We start from the raw sequence: 19956 nt of genomic DNA on the forward strand, positions 1-19956 counted from the left end.
CTGGAAAATGGTTGGAGATCCCTTACATTCAGGGCTTCTAGTATTTGTGCTCCCGTCCTAATCTCTGTGCTGCCTGTTCTACAGCACAAGCCCTTTTTGGCCAGAGAAACCTCAGCTAAACCCTCCACTCCTATACTTTCCTCCTTCGCCAACCCTCATCTCTCTTTCCCTCTTGTACGGCTCCCTTCGTTCTATTGGGCTCATCCCTTCCCTTCGCAGAATCCTGTTTCTCATTCAACTGCAAATACCAGTCCCTCTTTCCCCTCTCCTGCCGGCCAGGGGCCCCTACCTTCTCTGCTGTGTTCTTAAGCCCTCCCCTGTCATCTTTCCTCTGCCTGCCATTGGCCTTCACACGGGTTTGCAGGGCTCCTAACCCCATGGCCCAACCCTAGTCTTCTTGTAGGAAGGCCTGGCCCTGTCCTGCCTCTGGCTCTGGCATTTTCAGCTGGATCTGGGTGTCTGACTCCTCAGGGACCCCTCTCCTCTTATTCTCAACCCCCAAACCCCTATCCTGTGAACATGGCATTTAAAGTTTTTAATAGTCATGGCTAGCAAAATAAGGCTGAGGATACTCACAGGCCTGCATGCAGAAAAAAGTAATACTCCAAACCCAGGTTCTTGTGGCAGCCCTGAGGCCAGCAGAGCAACAGGGGCAAGGCACAGGAGGTGCCCGACTCAAGTCTGGGCCGCAAAGAGGAACGCCGCCAGGAGCTTGCTTTAAATGTGGCAGGGAGGGTCACTGGTCCTGGCAGTGCTCCTACCTGAGGCCACCCACTAAGCCCTGTCCTAACTGCAAGCAGCCCATTCACTGGTAGAGCGATTGCTCCTTTTGGGCAACAGGCTTTTCCTTGTAACTCTACGTGGAGGACAAGCCACCCAAATGGGAGGCCAAGCCAACCAGGCAGGCCCACCGCTCAAACTCCTAGGCCTCATGAATGCTTGACACGACCGGGACTTGAAGACCCCCAGCACCCTCGCCGAGCCCCGAGAATGCTACAAGTAGTGGGACTGCATCCATGAAGTTTCTTGAATCATGGTCAAACCGATGCTTCTACATCCATATACGAGACTACCCTCAGAGCCACCACCTACCATCCTCCCTTCCCCACAACGCCCCTAACCAGCAGGAAGTAGCTAGATGAACAGCGGCACCCGTATGTAACATAAAAGGTAGGAATGTGAGGTCGGTTGGCAATGGAGGAAGGTCACGTGAGGAACCTGGTCCAGGAACTTTAGCTGGAACCACCCACACCCATGCAAGCCAAAAGAAACTTCCCAGGAGCCCTTTGAAAAAGAATGACCATTTGTCAGCCAATGAAATTTGCCGTGTCATATCAACTCGACCACATTAACGACTGTATAAATTACCCCCACGCTTCTTATAAATTATCCCTGCACAACTTCTCTAGTGATAAGGACCAGAGAACATTGTATGGGAAGCACTCTGAATAAAGCTTTTATTATTCCACACTTCGTGGCTATGCCCTTCCTTCTTGCTCAGCGGGGAAAATACCTTACACTTATGAGGAATCCCATTTATGACTCAGATAAGTGGCTTGTATCAGAGACTTCCTTATTTGTATACTGGCTTAAAGGCTTTAATTTTCTACACTATAAAGTAAGGGAGACCAGGGGCTCTCTCTCTCTCTCTTGGTTCCTGAAATTAGCATTGCAGAGGAGAGGCACCAAGATGGTGCAATGCTGAAGGAGAAGCCAGTTTGTACAGAGTTTGAGCAGAGAGAAGGAAATGGGGAACAGAGGTGAGTAAATTTGGTGAAATAAAAACCTTTGATTCTAGGAATACTCGAATAAGTCAGTGGCTTTGGGAGCTCTGAATAGAAAGGGAAGTATCTTCCCACTGTATGTATTTCTCACCCGCCAGGTGCGAGCTAGGATTGAGGGTAATGGCCCACCAGTTCTTGGCTCCATTGTTTCATTACTGTCTGTCCGAAACAAATACGAACCTGTATGGGCCAGGCAGCTGCTGGCTTTATAGCCACTGTGTGAGGGATCATATGTGGAGGCAAAATTAAATTGTTATCAAATTTTTCACTTATCCCAGAGATGTTAAATTCACTTACAGATGAGTATTCTATAACCCTTTAATCTAGCTCTAAGTATGAGGTTTATCTTTGCCTCCACTAGAAGATTTAACTGAAAAAAAAAATTCCCTCATTCAATAAATATTAAAAGTTTGTTACAACATATTGCTTCAGATCACCCTTCAAAGTTTTATGCCTTATGTTTCTCTTCTGTACCACCTCATCGTGATAATGACAGGGTGAAATTATACTACTGACTGCCTCGTTGGAACATAATTGAAAAGTAGAAGGAACAATTTTCTAAAATAAAGAGTGCATTAAGAAGATGGGTACATGACACTTAGCTCAGGACCAGACACATAATACATGCTTAAGAAAAGGCAAAAAGGTAAATAGTATTTTTTCCCCTTTAGAATCTACCAGCACTGCTCAATAGACCTTTTCTGTAGTGATGGGCACGTTGTGTTGCTGTGCTATACTATACAGCAGACACGTGCCACATGGAGCCACTGAACAACTGATATATTGTTTGTGTGACTGAGCAATTCAGCTTTATTTTAATTAATTGTCATTTAAATAACACATGTGGTTAGTTTCTACCATATTAGACAGCAAAAGGACTGCAAACCACCTGAGAATGGAGTATGTCTTATTCACCATCTCACCACCAAAAATGAGAGCAATTTCTGCAGACAGAAAGAGCTCAGAAATGTTTGAAGAATAAGTGAAGCAGGTACACGTTTAAAGAAGTGGGGAATAGATTTTTAGCATTCTGGTTGTGAAAAAAAAAAGGGAGAAATTAAGTAAACAGAGTAGATGCATTTCATAGTGTCCATGGGCTGCTATGGGTCTGTCCATTTCCATCCAGAATAAAAACCCTCAAGCCAAAGACAAACTCACACTACATTCAAACTAGAATAAAAGCCAATGATCAACTTCTTCCTTTGATGCAATCATTATGCCAGTGCAAAGATCAAAACAATTATCACAGAGGAGAGATGTAGGAAAGATGGAAGAGAGTAGGTGGGAGGAAGGAAAGTGTGCTGTATTGGTGCTGACCATGAGGCACACAACTTTCTTAGGAGTGTTTGAAGTTCCTGTAATAGCAGCATTCAGGGCTGCAGAAATGACATTCTATACATTGTCTTTCTGCGTCTTGTAAACTTCCCTCTCACCGCAGAAAGGGGACAGCATACATATAGGATTTGCTTGTCCATACTTAGCATTACGCCTCACTAAAATTCATCACCCTCTGAGTCAATGGTCATTTCCAGCTTTTAATGAATTAATTGTGGTCTGCTGGACACCTGGAGGTTATTCACGTATAGGGACCATACTGACATTGACTTGTCACTCAGTTTAACTACGGAAATCCAATATAAGAAAAAACTAAATCTCATAAAACATTAAAAATGTCAAACAAGCACAAGTAATACAGTACCAAAATGAGTATTGCCTGGGAAGTCTGGGATTTTGAAATAATATGATACTGGCTTAGGAAAGTGCATTTGCTGTAGAACAGATTGGGGAAAGAAGGGTTAGGGGCAAGACTTTAGAAGGCCGTGTGTGCCATACTGAGCAAGGCCATTAGGGACCCTCTCCAAACAGAAAAGAGAATAGGATGAAAAGGATATTAGAAACCTTAAGCCAACTGAAAAAGCACTCTACATTTCCATTATAGATGTGAAGAAGATGCAACTAGCAGGACAGCTTAAAAAGCACCATGGCACCTAATCCTATAAATTTACATAGATCTTGCATCTCCCAAAGTCAGAAAGATGAGAAACCAGTTTCAGTTCACCAGCATTGGGGCCCAATATATAGACTCACAGCATTGATGGTTTAAAAATTGAGGGCAGACCACTTTAAAAATAATGCGCAAAAATTGACATCTACAACTGGCAACTTATAAACAAGAGACTATAACTGATCTCTCATTCCAGATTCAGTTGAAAACAGCAGTTCTTGGGTCATTGTTAAAAGCACAGAGTGGGCGCAGAAAGTTGGAAGTCTACCCAGTCTTTATTCTCTGAGAAACAGTGGGGGTCTTGGCTAATAGAGCTGTGAATATTCAGCGAAGGCCAATAATCAGTTTACCACAAATATAGCAACCTTTACAGCTCTGACAATTTACAGGCTTGCCAGAAAGGACACTCCATACCCACACGCACATTGGGTAAGGGGTGGAGGAAACACCACCCTCATAAGCAAGACTTCAAGGCTTGCTTTTTGACAATTCTGTCTCAGGAAAAATTAACAATGCCCAGCTTCCTTCACTGCTACTGCCACAGCTAGTATTTTAACATGCCCAAGATTTCTAGATTTCTAAGGAAGCTGTTGGTATCTAACTTACATAGGAGCAGGCAATGATTTACATGAGTTGTTGGGGAAAAGAAATAAGTCCCTCAAACAGCATGTGGTTACTGAGAGATAGATAGCGAGGTGTTCCGAGTGAGCATCCACAGGGTGCACTGATGGTGGACATACCTTGGAGAGCCACCATTATATTCAATTCTTGTTAGGCTCAGACAAAATGCTGCTGTGCCCATGATAGTCTGCTGAAATTGTATACTTTGTTTCCTGGGTCTTTCTGCCCATGAGGAGCAGGGAATAAAAAACTGCACAGAAGCTGAGCTGAAAGAATATTAACACAAATAAGCAGGGGGCATAGCAACAATGTTCCTTCTGGTGGGATGCTTACCGAAACAAAGCAACTGATGGACAAGGTTCTTAGGAATGCACTCTTACAGATCAAGGCAGTTTGCAAAAGGAAGCAGTCCATAACCTCAACCTCGCACTGGATGCCTCTAGCTGTAGCTGCTACAGCCCAGTCTCAATGCTGCCATCAAAGCAGAAACAGTGGAAGAGAATTGAGGTACACGTAATGTGTATGCCCTAGAGTGTGAGGACAAGAAAGCTGGTGCTAATTTCTTAGCTGCATATTACTAAAGTGGCTACACTTGCTCAGGCAGCCCATATTATAGAGTAAAGAAAGACCAGTGTTATGAGGGGGTAAAAAGAGTACACAGGGTAAGGTGCTTGAGAAGCAAAGGATGGGAAGGCATTCCTACTTCTCTTTCATAGCACCCTCAGTGGTTCTGCTGGTTCTACCTGAAGAAGCATAGGAAGTAGACAAAGAAGCAATAGTCTAGAACTAGTTAAGTGAACAATGGCAAGTCAAGGTAACAGTCACTAGAGGGGTAGGTACAGACTTTCAGAGGGCTAAAGGCAATGCTTCCTCTACATCAGGGGATCCTCACTGACGGGGAGCCAGGAGGAAGCTGAACAGCTTTTCCTCCACATCAAGCTTACCATTAATAGAGACCACAAGCGGCAGACAAAACCATTCTGGCCAGAGCAAGGCCAGAGAGGCTTTTGAATGACTCAAAGATGATGCGACCCTTCCTCTTCTTATCTTCCATGCCTGTATGCCCTCCAACCCCACTGAGGCCAGAATCAGAAAAGGAAGGAGAAGAATCTGACAGTCACCCATATCAGCCAAACTCAATACAACTCTGTCCCTGCTCCATGTGATGAGTGGAAGACAGAGGAAAAGAGCAGACAACCCAGACCTCTCACAACTCCAGCTCACCCAAGATGAAGCCCGACCTGCACAGTGGGCAGAACAGATGTTAAACTGGCACAAGACGAGGGCTTTAGCTTAAATAAAATTGAAACAACATAAAGTAACAAGAAATACAAGAAATGGAAAAAAAAGTCATAGACAACATCAAGTACAAAATAGGATAGGTAAAAATGGAGCATGGTTCAAAGTAAAAATTGAATAAAAATCTAATTGTTTATATTGCCTCACAGCTTTTAGGCTATTCAATAAGCTGTTATTGTGTTCACATTTAATTCTCACAATTATGGAATAAAAATGTATTACATTCACTTGACAGAAAAGTAAACTGAGGCTAAGAGAGGTAAACTTTCCAGAGTTCAGTTATTAAGCTGGGATTAGAAACCAGGCCCACTTGGCTCTAAAATACATGCTTTAAATTTTTATCTCTCTTCCAATCATCTTATTTTCTAGGGGATGGGATAACAGGAACTTAAAAATTCAGAGAGACCTTCTGGGTGTCTGCCAAATGTTTTCAGTAAGAGGATTTATAAATACAAGAACAGAGTACGGCAGCAAACTGATGGACTACGGTTGTGGGCCACTACACAGAGATGCATGCCGATGGGACCTGGCACAGCCGGTGGAAGGCAGGAAGGAGGTCAGTGTCTCAAGAGATGAGCAAGGTAATCTGTCAGTGACTAAATGGAAAAGAGCAACAGAGCCTTGCCGGGAGACTGCAACATTTTCCCCCCAAAAGACTGCCATAACAATGTCTCCAGATATCTAGTTTTCTAGAACTTTGTTACCCACCCCCAATCAAGAGGTGAAATCTGTCTTTTCTCTTCTTGAGCTGGGTGGACCTTTGTGACTACTTTGACCAACAGAATATGGCTCTGAGGTTAGACCATAAGCATGCCACTCACTCTTGGAATGCTTGCTCTTGTAACCCGGCCGTCATGCTGTGAGTAAGCCTAAGCAGCCTCAGAGAGGCCCATGTAGAGACACCTAAAGACTCCAGCCCATAGCCCTGGATTAGTTATCAAAGTCAGCATCAGACTGTTAGCCATGGAAATAACTCATCTTGAAAATGGATCCTGAGTGTGCAAGGTGAAACTTAATACCCACCAACATTTTGTGTGTATGTGTGTGTGTTTATTTTGTTTTGCTTTGAGGCCTGCTAATATTTGATAGGCCATACCTTGTAACTGTTTTCAGCTGAGTACATGGACATGCATACATTAGTGATAGGTATATGTGTATACTGACCTCAGTGAATAGCCCGTCATTGATAAGGTATAAAATTAAAATTCTGTATTTAACGTCCAATCAGAAAAACAAAACAAAACAAAAACAGCTGATACCACATAGAGCAGAGAGGAGCCATTCCTGAAAACCACACTAACATTGTAGATGTATACAAATGGTTAATATTTGTTATTCCCTTAAGCCTATAAAATCTAGGAATGGTCTATTTCACTGTAATAGATATAATAGGGATCCAGTCATAGAAACTGGACACTAGGAACTGGATTTTAGTTTCTTGGAATATAGGGAAGAACACATGACAAGATCCTACCTCGGAGGAACTGGATTCTGCAACAGAACTCTATGAGGGAGGAAAAAGATAGAACATCTGTTCCTAGACATTGACTAGAAAGTAGGAGCTTAATCCCAGGAATGAACGTATAAACCCAATTAGTAAGCACTTAATCAGGGCAGGTTTAACAAGTCTCACTTGATGCTAAGGGGTTAATTGGCCTCAGATTTGGGAATATGGAGGGCGGGCTATCCTGAGGGACTAGAAACCAGGCAAGTCATTTTACTGAGTTTTGCCCCACAATATATATGTCATTTCAAGATTCTTAGTGCCAGAATGGCAAATGAGTTTCAACTTCCAGACAACTCTGATTTATTAGTAGTGGTTGTCTGAAGTAATATATTGAGAAAGACTGTGAGGCAGCATCCGGCTCAGCTGGAAAGACTGTGATGGTTGATTAATGATGTCTTTCACTAGAGTAGAAAGAACTACTCAACATGCATACCATGCATTTCCTAATCCTGTTAAATGTGACTAATGGTAAGTGTGGCCCTGATCACAGGGCCCAGTATGAAAACAAACTCAAAAATACCTTAATGCTTTGTACTTTATCAGGTGTTTACCACGGAGTAAAGAGTGGTTTTAGAGTCATAAGATTAGTGTTAAACTGGCAGTCTAAACTAATTTACAGTATGACCTTGAGCAAAGCTCTTGATCTCTTTTCCTCTTCTTCTGCAGCACAAAAATATAAAATCTTCTTGACAAGGTTATTCTGAGGTGAATGTCAGAACACAAAGAATATGCTTTGTAGACCGTAAAGGCTATATGCATATTAGGTATTATTAAGACTTATTTTATTATGGCACATTCTTTCTGCATTTTGATCCAAGCCTGTAAGTCTTATTTGTTTGAATGTTTTCACTTTCTATATTTAATCCATCACAAGTGCCATTCAATCCTCTTGTAAAGCAAGAGTCCTTTCCTTTCTGTTCCCTCAGAGACCTCCTCAGTTTCTTTTTTGCTGCCTAATACTTGCTTTTACGACACTATCCTCAAAATTGATGGCTTTTCATGGCCAAATTGGTTACCCACAATCAGGTTAAGCTATAGGTCGGAAGAAACAAATTCTGAACAAATCATGAAGAAGAATCAGGTAGACTGACCTAGGTAGGCACCAGGAACTTGCTAGAAGAGAACAGAATCAAGGGTCCAGGTGGGCTCCTGAAATCTAGAAATAGAGTGGGAATCAAAAGTTTCTAAGTCAGGAATCCAGGTAAAAGTCTGGCTCATAGGAATTAAATTACAGAGATAAACAGGCAAAAAATACAGGGCATAAGTATTAGAAAACTTTCCAATAAATCAATGCTGATATAAAGAACTTGCATTTGCTTCCCTAAAAGTTGTGATCCTGACTTTTCCTAGTTTCAGTCAGAATGATACACACACACACACACACACACACACACACACACACGGATTTCCATAAATGCATTCTTTTAGCTAAGGGAGATCTGTTGTTAAAATCTTAAAAATCCTGGCCCTGGCTGGTTGGCTCAGTGGTAGAGCATTGGCCTGGCGTGCAAGAGTCTTGGGTTCGATTCCCAGCCAGGGCACACAGGAGAAGCGCCCATCTGCTTCTCACCCCTCCCCCTCTCCTTCCTCTCTGTCTCTCTCTTCCCCTCCAGCAGCCAAGGCTCCATTGGAGCGAAGTTGGCCCAGGCACTGAGGATGACTCTGTGGCCTCTGCCTCAGGTGCTAGAATGGCTCTGGTTACAACAGAGCAATGCCCCAGATGGGCAGAGCATCGCCCCCTCATAGGCATGCTGGGTGGATCCCAGTCAGGTGCATGCGGGAGTCTGTCTGACTGCCTCCCCATTTCCAACTTCAGAAAAATACAAAAAAAAAAAAATCTTGAAAATCCAGCATCCTGCATCAATCTTTCTGTACTGGATAAAAGGTCCACTTTCTATTTCCTGAATAGTGGTTCACTTTGCATCTCTATTTACTTATAACATTCTCTGCATGCCAGCCTCAGACCCAAATCCTGTGTTCTAGCCTCCCTTATTGAAATTTTCTCCATGGGTTAAGACCCAGCTCATAATGCTACAGACCTGAGTTAACACCTGGAAGGAACCTTTGTCTCTCTCTCTCTGTCTTTCTCTCTCTAGTGTTTCTTAACAGTATGCATTTAGCAATTATCATACATCATATTCCCAGATGTCTATAACAACTGCAGATGTCTAATTTCTTCACACTGGATTGTTAGCTAACTTCCAAAGGGTATCAAGAATGGTTTTCATGCTTTTTATTTCTCTTATTACATTTTATCTATAGAAGGGGCCCCAAAATAATTTTAAATAAATATAAATTGATTTATAACATAAGTGGCTTACTAGACTTTTTGGCTCTAAATGGATTTTACTGATTTCTGAATTAAGCGATGAATAGCCAGAAAAAGTTAAAAGCACATTACTTTCATTGTGCACAAAAAAACAGCTAGATACATTCTGTTTCATGACAAAGCAATCATCAGCCCTCAAAGGGTATTTCTGAAATGCTGTGTGTTGGGTATAAAACAACATTTTTTCACTACTTAAATAATTTCAAACTACAATTTTAAAAGCAGCAATTTTCCCATCCACAGAAAATTTCTATCATCTATTCCTTTTCTTAGACAAAGTTAATCTTTTTTTATTTGATAATACCAAAGAATTTTCAAAGCTATTTTGTCCCCTTTTTTAACTTCAATTGAAGAGATATTGTTTTATCCAACATGTGTAAAAGTTTTAATTTAATATTAAAAGTCAAATTAATAAAAGATAATTATCAGATAACAGTTCTTCCTGGCAGTTTTATTTGAATATATATTCAAATATATTCAATATATATATTGTGGAAGACTGAGCTTCTTTGTGTGTAAAAATAATAGACAAAATGTAGTTCTCCGAGGGAGAGAGAAAAGGAAAAGAACTCTTTAAGTGATAAAAAGAAAATGTATATGGCTTCAGCCAAATAGAGGTAATATTCTTGTCTCTAAACCTCTGAGCCATGGTCTGGAATTGCTGCTGGTCTACAATTAGATTATCATCACCTCTCTAGCCTCTTTCCTGATCAACTTGATGATAATCTCTTGACTTCCACATATTTGCCAAGGAAATGTAACCTTGAATATTTGCTCCCAATCTGTGAATGATGAATGTGAAGGAAGAATATAAACACAGAGATATCCAGCACAATGAGAGTACATCAATATTAAAAAAAATAATGAAGATAGTATAAGACCAAGGGTACCCAGGAAACAGGAGAAGAAAAATCTGTCAATATGAAAGTTGGAATCTCATACTGCCTTTTCTAAATGTTTAGCTGGGAAAGATATGGGAGGAACTTGGGGAACTTATTTTGTAGCCAGTAGAACTACTGTAAATGACTCTTTTTCTGAGTTAATCTTGAAATATGGTACTGATGGACCTTTATGGCATGGGTAGCCTATACATTAATTCCATTTCCTTTAGCCCAGTATCCTCAATATTATTTTGCATTATGCCAAGACACAAGCTACAGGGTTTAATAAGGATCTAGTTACCAACAGAAACTAACTTTACACACATAATAGTGACATCTAAAAGATTAAATGAATAATGGTCACTAAACTATTGGAATAACACCCCAACCAGTCAGAACAAATTCAGGCTGTGAATAACTTATATGGCCAGACCAGTGTGTATTAGCTCTGCTCATTGGTCACTTAGGAGTGATTTCTTTTCGTTGCTCCCAGTGCTGTCAATATCACCATCTTATTAGCTATTACAATAACATATTTGCATAATAACAAATTTTTGAAAATTAATACCTCTTTCTCTACAGAGAAGAAAGATCTAGTAAATACTGAAAAGCTATAGGAAGTATCCTTTGCCATAGTAAATACCTCTCTGCTCTACCAAGCAGACTTTACCAATTTTGAAGTGGCATGAATGCTATGGTTACTTGTGTAAGGCAATCCATGTCCAACAATACCTCAATGTTACTCCATAATTAAAACAGTACAAACCATTTTTTTAATAGTCATTTCTAGTGACAAAAATTTAACACTTGAGAAAACCAATTCATTAAACAGTAAAAATTAGCCTGACCAGGCGGTGGTATAGTGGCTAGAGCATCAGACTAGGACATGGAGGACCCAGGTTCAAAACCCCAAGGTCACCGGCTTGAGCGTGGTCCTCATCTGGCTTGAGTGTGGGTTCACCAGTTTCAATGCAAGGTCACTGGCTTGATTGTGGGATCATAGACATGACCCCATGGTCTCTGGCTTGAGCCCAAAGGTCACTGGCTTGAGCAAGGGATCACTTTCTCTGCTGGAGCCCCTGTTCAAGGTCTATACAAGAAATCAGTCAATGAACAACTAAAGGAGCCAAAATGAAGAATTGATGCTTCTCATCTCTCTCCATTCCTGCCTGTCTGTCCCTATCTGTCCCTCTCTCTGACTCTCTGTATGTCTTTGTCACAAAAAATAAAAATAAATAAATAAAAGAGTAAAAATTAGGAGTATAGCATATAGAAGTAATGTTGAGAGAAAGAAGTCAAGTTATATATGTAAATCAGTTCCACAGAGTAGAGAGAGACTTAAGAATCATCTATCCAGGCCCTGGCCGGTTGGCTCAGCGGTAGAGCGTCGGCCTAGCGTGCGGAGGACCCGGGTTCGATTCCCGGCCAGGGCACACAGGAGAAGCGCCCATTTGCTTCTCCACCCCTCCGCCACGCTTTCCTCTCTGTCTCTCTCGTCCCCTCCCGCAGCCAAGGCTCCATAGGAGCAAAGATGGCCCGGGCGCTGGGGATGGCTCTGTGGCCTCTGCCCCAGGCGCTAGAGTGGCTCTGGTCGCAACATGGCGACGCCCAGGATGGGCAGAGCATTGCCCCCTGGTGGGCAGAGCTTCGCCCCTGGTGGGCGTGCCGGGTGGATCCCGGTCGGGCGCATGCGGGAGTCTGTCTGACTGTCTCTCCCTGTTTCCAGCTTCAGAAAAATGAAAAGAAAAAAAAAAAAAGAATCATCTATCCAGTCTCTCTGTTACAATATTCATAATAGGTAGTCATCTAGGGTCTTCTGATTTGTAACTAGGGATAGTGAGCTCATTAATTTTAATATAGTTCTATATATTTACTTTCCCGTGTACTAATCTTAATTCTGCTTGTTTGACATCCTATTCCATTTGCAATTGCACCCAATAATTTCATCTACTCTTTTCCCTAACATAGGTTCATTTTGAACAAGTTCATATTAGTAAGTGAAGAACTTACTGCCTGTAAACCTTGAGCAAGTGACTGTGAAGGTTACTTTCTGTGCCTCAGTTTCTTCATCTTTAAAATGGAGATAACACTAGTAGCCATCTCCTAAGGTTGTTGGAGGAGCTATGAACACACACACACACACACACACACACACACACACACACACACACACACGTAATGTGATTAGAATAGCACTTGACAAATGACTGGCACTCAATATCTGGTTGATGAATGCTCTGAAGACACCTGACAATTATCAAGATGAGAATGGTAACTAATATGTTGAAAAGCACACATGGAAATCTAAATAATTTGATTTGATTATGACAATCATATAGGATGAAAATTAGTAGTGGCAAATTCAAATATTCTGTACCAAAAGAATGTTTAGTTTAAAACATTGTTCTAATTTACTGTAGATAAAAATACAGTTTACCAATAATAAAAATGAAAGGACTTGAAAAGTTTCTTGACTACAAAACCAATGTGAACCAAGGGTCTGACTTGGCTATTCAAAGATCAATGCAGAGCAGGAACAATATGTATAAATCACTGTGGAGTGTATACAACAAACAGCACACTATCATCTATCTATCATCTATCTATCATCTATCTATCTATCTATCTATCTATCTATCTATCTATCTACCTATCTATTTATCTATCTTATCTAGAGTGGTCCCTTGTCTATCAGAATCCCCTGCAACAGGCAAAAATCCATGAAGTAGCAACCTTATATTAATTTTATTTTATATATATTTTTAAGGCTTTATTTCAATTTAATGTTCTTTTAATATGTTTTAATTAATATTTTTATGATATTTTTAATTTTTAGGCTAGAAAATCCTAATTTTACTACAAAAATAATTAAAATATAAAATATATAAAAATACCTATATACCACAAAATTTCACAATATAGCAAAAAATCTGCAATACAAAATTAGATATATACAATTTTAAAATCTGTGATACAGTGAGATCACAAAATATGAACCACAATATGGCAAAGGATGACTGTATATCTATCGATGTCTACTTAAATCTAGATATAGGTATATTTTAGAGTATATGTGTATGTGTAGCCAACATCTGAAAAAATACCCACAATTAGTCACACGATTAACTTTGGGAATTATGTGGGGATGATTGACTTGGATAGTGCATTTTTAAAATTCTTCAGCTATATGAAGCTATAAATATATATATATATATTATTTTTATAATTAAAAACATAAAGAAAATCTAGTGTTAGTCTGAATCAATGGAAGTAAATATTCTTATTCAGGTGTTCTAAATTTTACTTAACCATATTTTCTTACCCTTTTTCATGCCATTTGGCAATCTGCTTAAGAATACTTCTCAGAATAATGGTTTTAAGTGCATAAAATAAAATATAGAGAGTAAGAAAGGAAATTATATTAAAATTTATTACCAATATGTTAAACAGATTATGATATATCCATATATAATCTAGCGTTGGATACATTAAATACCAATACTTAATTTTAAAATAGAGATGAATTTATATAATACAAATTTCAAATCCTATAACTGTAATGTACTATAAAAGTGTATGATTGCCCTGAGTTACAAAGTCACAAGTATTACTAATTCTATCTTTGTAATTTAAGGAAGTGCTACGTTTTAGAGATCAGTGTTTGATACTGGAAGGGAGTGATGATACCTTTTATTTTTCCCCTCATTTAAATTTTACCAGACTGTGAACTGATTAGACACATACACCAAGAATTAGTGACCAAATGACATTATCCTATTTTTTTTTTTTGTATTTTTCTGAAGCTGGAAATGGGGAGAGACAGTCAGACAGACTCCCGCATGCGCCCAACCGGGATCCACCCAGCACGCCCACCGGGGCAACGCTCTGCCCACCAGGGGGTAATGCTCTGCCCCTCCGGGGCATTGCTCTGCCGTGACCAGAGCCACTCTAGCGCCTGGGGCAGAGGCCAAGGAGCCATCCCCAGCGCCCGGGCCATCTTTGCTCCAATGGAGCCTTGGCTGTGGGAGGGGAAGAGAGAGACAGAGAGGAAGGGGGGGGGTGGAGAAGCAAATGGGCGCTTCTCCTATGTGCCCTGGCCGGGAATCGAACCCGGGTCCCCCGCACGCAAGGCCGACGCTCTACCACTGAGCCAACCGGCCAGGGCGCTATTCTTGAAAGAACATTAGTCAGAAATAACCCAGAGGAAGACATAGAGAGGAGCTGGTGGCTGGCAATCATGTTAAATGAGGATGCTTAACGTCAAAAAAAGGATAGCCTGGTTACTGCCTTCAAATAATAACAAAGAACCTTTGACATGGGCCAGGTACTGTTCTCAGCACTAGCACATTTCCTTGCATTCCACAAGCAGGGATTCTCCCTCACTTTTTCTGTAATTATCCAGCTTCTTCACAGAAGAGGGGACCTCAGAGTCCTGAACATATAGAACTTAACCACTTTTTGTTTTTCGTTGAATCATTTTTGTTTAACTCCTACTTATTGAGCTCCAACTCTGCAAATGAATGAGTCTAGGGATTGTCAAGGAACCCAAGAGAAGAGAGAGAGGGAGAGATTTGGCCTTGGCCTTTGATTACCATTCAGGAGACTACATTTGAGGGATGAAAAGGGAGAGAAAGGCACAGTATTAAATTATAAATAATAATTTATTTATACACTTCTTTTTGCAAGTTCATGCCAGAAGTGAGAATAGCCTGATATGGCTGGAGCACTGATGTGTGGCCAGGGGTAGGGCAAGGGAGAATAATAATAAAAGATACAGCTGTAAAACTTGACTGGAGCCAGATTTGGATGACTTGTAATCACCTGGTGAGAAGTACAGGTTTTATCTTAGAACAAATGGGAGTCACAGAAGGCTTTCAACCTAAGAATTAAAATGGAAATATCTGTTCTATGAAGAGAACCATGGCCACTCAATAAGATGCAGACAGACAGACTTAGAGAGGTAAAACCAAGGAGGTAAAAAGCAGATATATACACATGCATACATATCAGGCATAATAGAAATGCCATAACCATCAGGAACATACCCTCAGAACCAAATCTAGTAAACCCACCTCTGACAACAGGGTAGATTATTAGAAATCAGAATTCCTCCATAAATCCAGGATAAAAATCCCAATAAAATAAGTAAAAATAAAAATGGAGTGCTGCAAACCCACAGATGAGGGAATAACAGACTTGGCCTTAAATGGATGAGAGAAGGGGGCTATTCACTAGACCTTGAGGGATGAGTAACATTTGGACAAATGAACATGAGGGGAAATGCTTGCCTCCTGGGCTGATGGAAGGCTGAGCCGAAGCCATGCAAGTTTATGCCAGGAGTGAGAATAGCCTGATATGGCTGGAGCACTGATGTGTGGCCAGGGGTAAGGCAAGGGAGAAGAATAATAAAAAACACAGCTGTAAAACTTGATTGGAGCCAGATTTGGATGACTTGTAATCACCTGGTGAGAAGTACGGGTTTTATTTTAGAACAAATGGGAGTCACAGAAGGCTTTCAACCTAAGAATTAAAATGGAAACATCTGTTCTATGAAGAGAACCATGGCCACTCAATGAGATACAGACAGACAAACTTAGAGATTAGTAGCAGAAAAATCTGTTAAGAGGCCAATATGACAGAGCAAGTAAGAGGATTTAGCTTTCCAAAAGAGGAGATTAATTAAAGATAATTTAGTAGTAGCTTTGGGTAGATTTATAATGAATTTATATTATAAAATTCTATATGATCTTGAGATTTTAAATCATTTTTCTCATTCCCCACCAAAACCACTACTATCACAGACACCTCTTGCCCCTACACATACATGCACATGCATGCATGCAGGCACACATGTACACACTAGCACGCACACTTATTATCACAGTGTGGAGAACATGACCATTCCCCACAACACTGGGCTAACATTGTACAGGGAGAGTGAGGAGACCTTAGTTCTTATCTTCTTGAGAGAAAGAATTCACTCAGGAGAGAAAACACAGCAAGTAAAGGGAGAATTATTGGCCTGGACATACAGGAAGAAAGTTAGAGGAAAGGGAATCTTGGAGACAGGTTCAGGGGGTTAACACGGGATGAACTGCCACTGCCCGGGTTGCAGATCCCATGGGTTCCCTTGGAGCTTGAGAGAAAGAACAGAGTGAGGAATAGACTCTTGGGGTGTGAGGAGAAGAGGAGGAGGGGAAAGGGAAAGGTGCGGGCATATTCCCCAAAGGGAGAGCATGCGGAGACCTCTGTCCTAAGGGATTTTAAGGGTGGGGATTTTAGGGGAGGTCCCAGGTGAGGGTCTTAATAGAATATTCATCATGTTTCCAGTTGTGTTCATTTGGGGTTGTGTTCCCCACTGATTGGTTGGTGCCAGAGTAGGGCCATCATTAGTCAATGCCCCGGTCCTGAGGTCTGCTGTGGCTTCCCTCTGTCTGGTTTTGCTGCTTTTCTGGGCCTGGATCTGAAACATAACTGAGGCCTAGATGTTATCCCTAGGGCTTAAAGCTTACGCACTATTCTCTGGCTTTCTTGTTTGTTCCTCCTCTAAGGGCGTCTAAAACCATGGACAAGTGATATGTCAGGGGAGGAGAGGTCAGGGGAGGGTCTGAATTCCAGTTCCATGACTAGTGATATGAAATCAAGAGGTCTAAACCACATTACCAGCTAAGGAAGGAAATGTCACCTGGGAGTGGTGTAAGGTTCTAGTTTTCCTGGTTTTGCCCATTGCTAGGCACCTGGAACTCCTTTTGCCCAGTGGCCTATTGTGCCTGGCCTATAATTCTGCCTTTACTTGAACTTCTCATCTGTCTAACTGCATGTCACAATATGAGAAGGGCAGGAGGCTTCAACCACAGAGTTCCTTCTCTTTCCAAAACGGAAAGTGCTGAGGTTTCTATTATTTTTTTTTAATTTTATTTATTCATTTTTAAAGAGAGAGAAAAGAGAGAGAGAGAAAGAGAAGGGTAGAGGAGGAGCAGGAAGCATCAACTCCCATATGTGCTTTGACCAGGCAAGTTCGGGGCTTTGAATCAGCAACCTCAGTGTTCAATGCCCTAATCCACTGTGCCAACAGAGGTTGGGCTAAGGTTTCTTTTAGTAATAAAATAATGCTCATAAAGGATTCTCAAAACAACATAAATTAGCCTGACCAGGCAATGGCGCAGTGGATAGAGCATAGGACTGGGATGCAGAGGACCCAGGTTCGAGAACCCGAGGTCACCAGCTTGAGTGGGGGGCTCATCTGGTTTGAGCAGATAAAAAAGAAAAAAGCTCACCAGCTTGGACTCAAGGTTGCTGTCTTGAGCAAGGGGTTACTCGGTCTGCTGTAGCCCCATGGTCAAGGCACATATGAGAAAGCAATCAATGAGAAACTAAAGTGCCACAATGAAAAACTGATGATTGATGCTTCTCATCTCTCTCCGTTCCTGTCTGTCTGTCCCTATCTATCCCTCTCTCTGACTCTCTCTCTGTCTCAAAGACAAAACAAAACAAAATAAAAAAACACAAATCAGATGACTTCTGTAACCCTATTAAAAAAAAAGAAATTAACAATGAACTGGCCATGTATAGTGATTTACCTGAACCCAATTATAAGAATATGTGTTGAGGCCCTGGCCGGTTGGCTCAGCAGTAGAGCGTTGGCCTGGCGTGCAGGGGACCCAGGTTCGATTCCCGGCCAGGGCACATAGGAGAAGCGCCCATTTGCTTCTCCACCCCCCCCCTCCTTCCTCTCTGTCTCTCTCTTCCCTTCCTGCAGCCAAGGCTCCATTGGAGCAAAGATGGCCTGGGAGCTGGGGATGGCTCCTTGGCCTCTGCCCCAGGCGCTAGAGTGGCTCTGGTCACGGCAGAGCGACACCCCGGAGGTGCAGAGCATCGCCCCCTGGTGGGCAGAGCGTTGCCCCTGGTGGGCGTGCCGGGTGGATCCCGGTTGGGCGCATGTGGGAGTCTATCTGACTGTCTCTCCCCGTTTCCAGCTTCAGAAAAATAAAAAAAAAAAAAAAAAAGATATGTGTTGATATATTCTCTTGTGTTAATTGTCAATTTATTACTGAATTTCTTACTTCCTATAAAGTAAGTCTTTAGAAAAAATAAAAAGACAATCCTCATATAGGAAAATAGAGATTGCACAGCAACAAACTTATCAGAGATATTCTCACAAAAAAAAAACAACAACAACAAAAAAAAACACCACATATTTCTAAGGACACTAATATAAGGACAAAAGTAATCCAATGTTCCGAACAACCTTTATTATTATCATTTTATTTCCTTTTCTTTTATTTCTTTTCTTTTTTTTTTATAGCAAAAAAGAAGTAATATAGAGAAAGTGAGTAATTACCTGGATAGATAGTGGTAAGAATCAAATTTAAGCCCCAGGCAGTCAAAATTTTTCACTGGGATTCTAAATTAAAATTTAGAAAGAGGTGATCAATATGGGCTGGATATGATCACACCAAAGATGAAAGAAATTGCAGAGGCCTAGGTTGGCCTCTGCAGTAGACTAGATGCATTATCCTGAAACACCAAGGTTGCGGGTTCAATCCCTAGTCAGGGCACATATGGAAAATGACCAGTGAACACACAAATAAGTGGAACAACAAATAGATGCTTCTCTCTCTCTCTCTCTCTCTCTCTCTCTCTCTCTCTCATCAATCAGTAAATTTTAAAAAAGAGGGAAATTGCAGAAATTAGTAATATATTACTAGGTGACATATCCAGATGAATGGAAGAGGATATAGATGGATGACTGAATGAGAGAAATAAAAAGGAGAAAGAAAGGGACAATATCAATACTACAAACCGGAGGCATAGTTATTGACATTCACCAGTAATTCCTCATTATAGAACCAGGACACCATCCTAGGGACATTTCCGTTTCTTCCATAACCCAACCATAAGAGTGACGTCCAACCTTAATGTAAACTTGAAATGTACATTTACTATTCTACTCTTCTCTTCTGTGTAAATTTGTAAACAACATGTCAACAAATTTTGGAGCACCAGACTTCAAAGGAGCCCATAAAAGAAAAGGGAGGCCTCGAAACATTTTCTAATTTTGCTTATTCTGTGTATATTTTTATTTTTTCTCAAGTTTAATTTCAAAACTCTTTGATTCACTCATGTTAATGAAAACCTTTTAGTTAATTTAAATTTGATTTTTAGAAAATTATTTTCAATTTTGTGGTAAATTAGTATCAATAAAGAAAAGAAGCTGGAGTAGTCAAGGTGTCAAAAGGAAACCCATTCTTATTAGCATTTCTTTTCATACTTATCTGATATAATGAAAATAAATGCATTGTTTCCCACGCTTAATACTTTATTGCTGATGACATTTTCTTTACCTATGCAGCCTTTTATATATATATTTTTAATAAATAGTTCACACCATTTGTGCAAATTATATTTCTTATTGAAACTTAAAGACAAAAAGAAATGTCATACAGAACTTAGACCAGCGGTCCAACTTTGTGGTCTAATTTCAATAATTCTAGAGCTGATAGAACATATGATATGTTACGGAATATATA

At 40.7% G+C, this 19956-nt stretch overlaps 1 protein-coding gene and 1 non-coding gene across 2 annotated transcripts in view; both read right to left on the reverse strand.

Moving 5' to 3' along the window:
* Window positions 1-19956, reverse strand: part of LINGO2 (leucine rich repeat and Ig domain containing 2) — a 1440550-nt gene that overhangs the window by 961663 nt on the left and 458931 nt on the right. The window lies entirely within an intron of this gene.
* TRNAA-UGC (transfer RNA alanine (anticodon UGC)) lies at window positions 14516-14591 on the reverse strand. The gene has a single exon. It is a non-coding gene; the product is annotated as a tRNA-Ala (tRNA).

This window comes from Saccopteryx bilineata, chromosome 2 (assembly GCF_036850765.1).
Source record: "Saccopteryx bilineata isolate mSacBil1 chromosome 2, mSacBil1_pri_phased_curated, whole genome shotgun sequence".
Lineage (NCBI taxonomy): Eukaryota > Metazoa > Chordata > Mammalia > Chiroptera > Emballonuridae > Saccopteryx > Saccopteryx bilineata.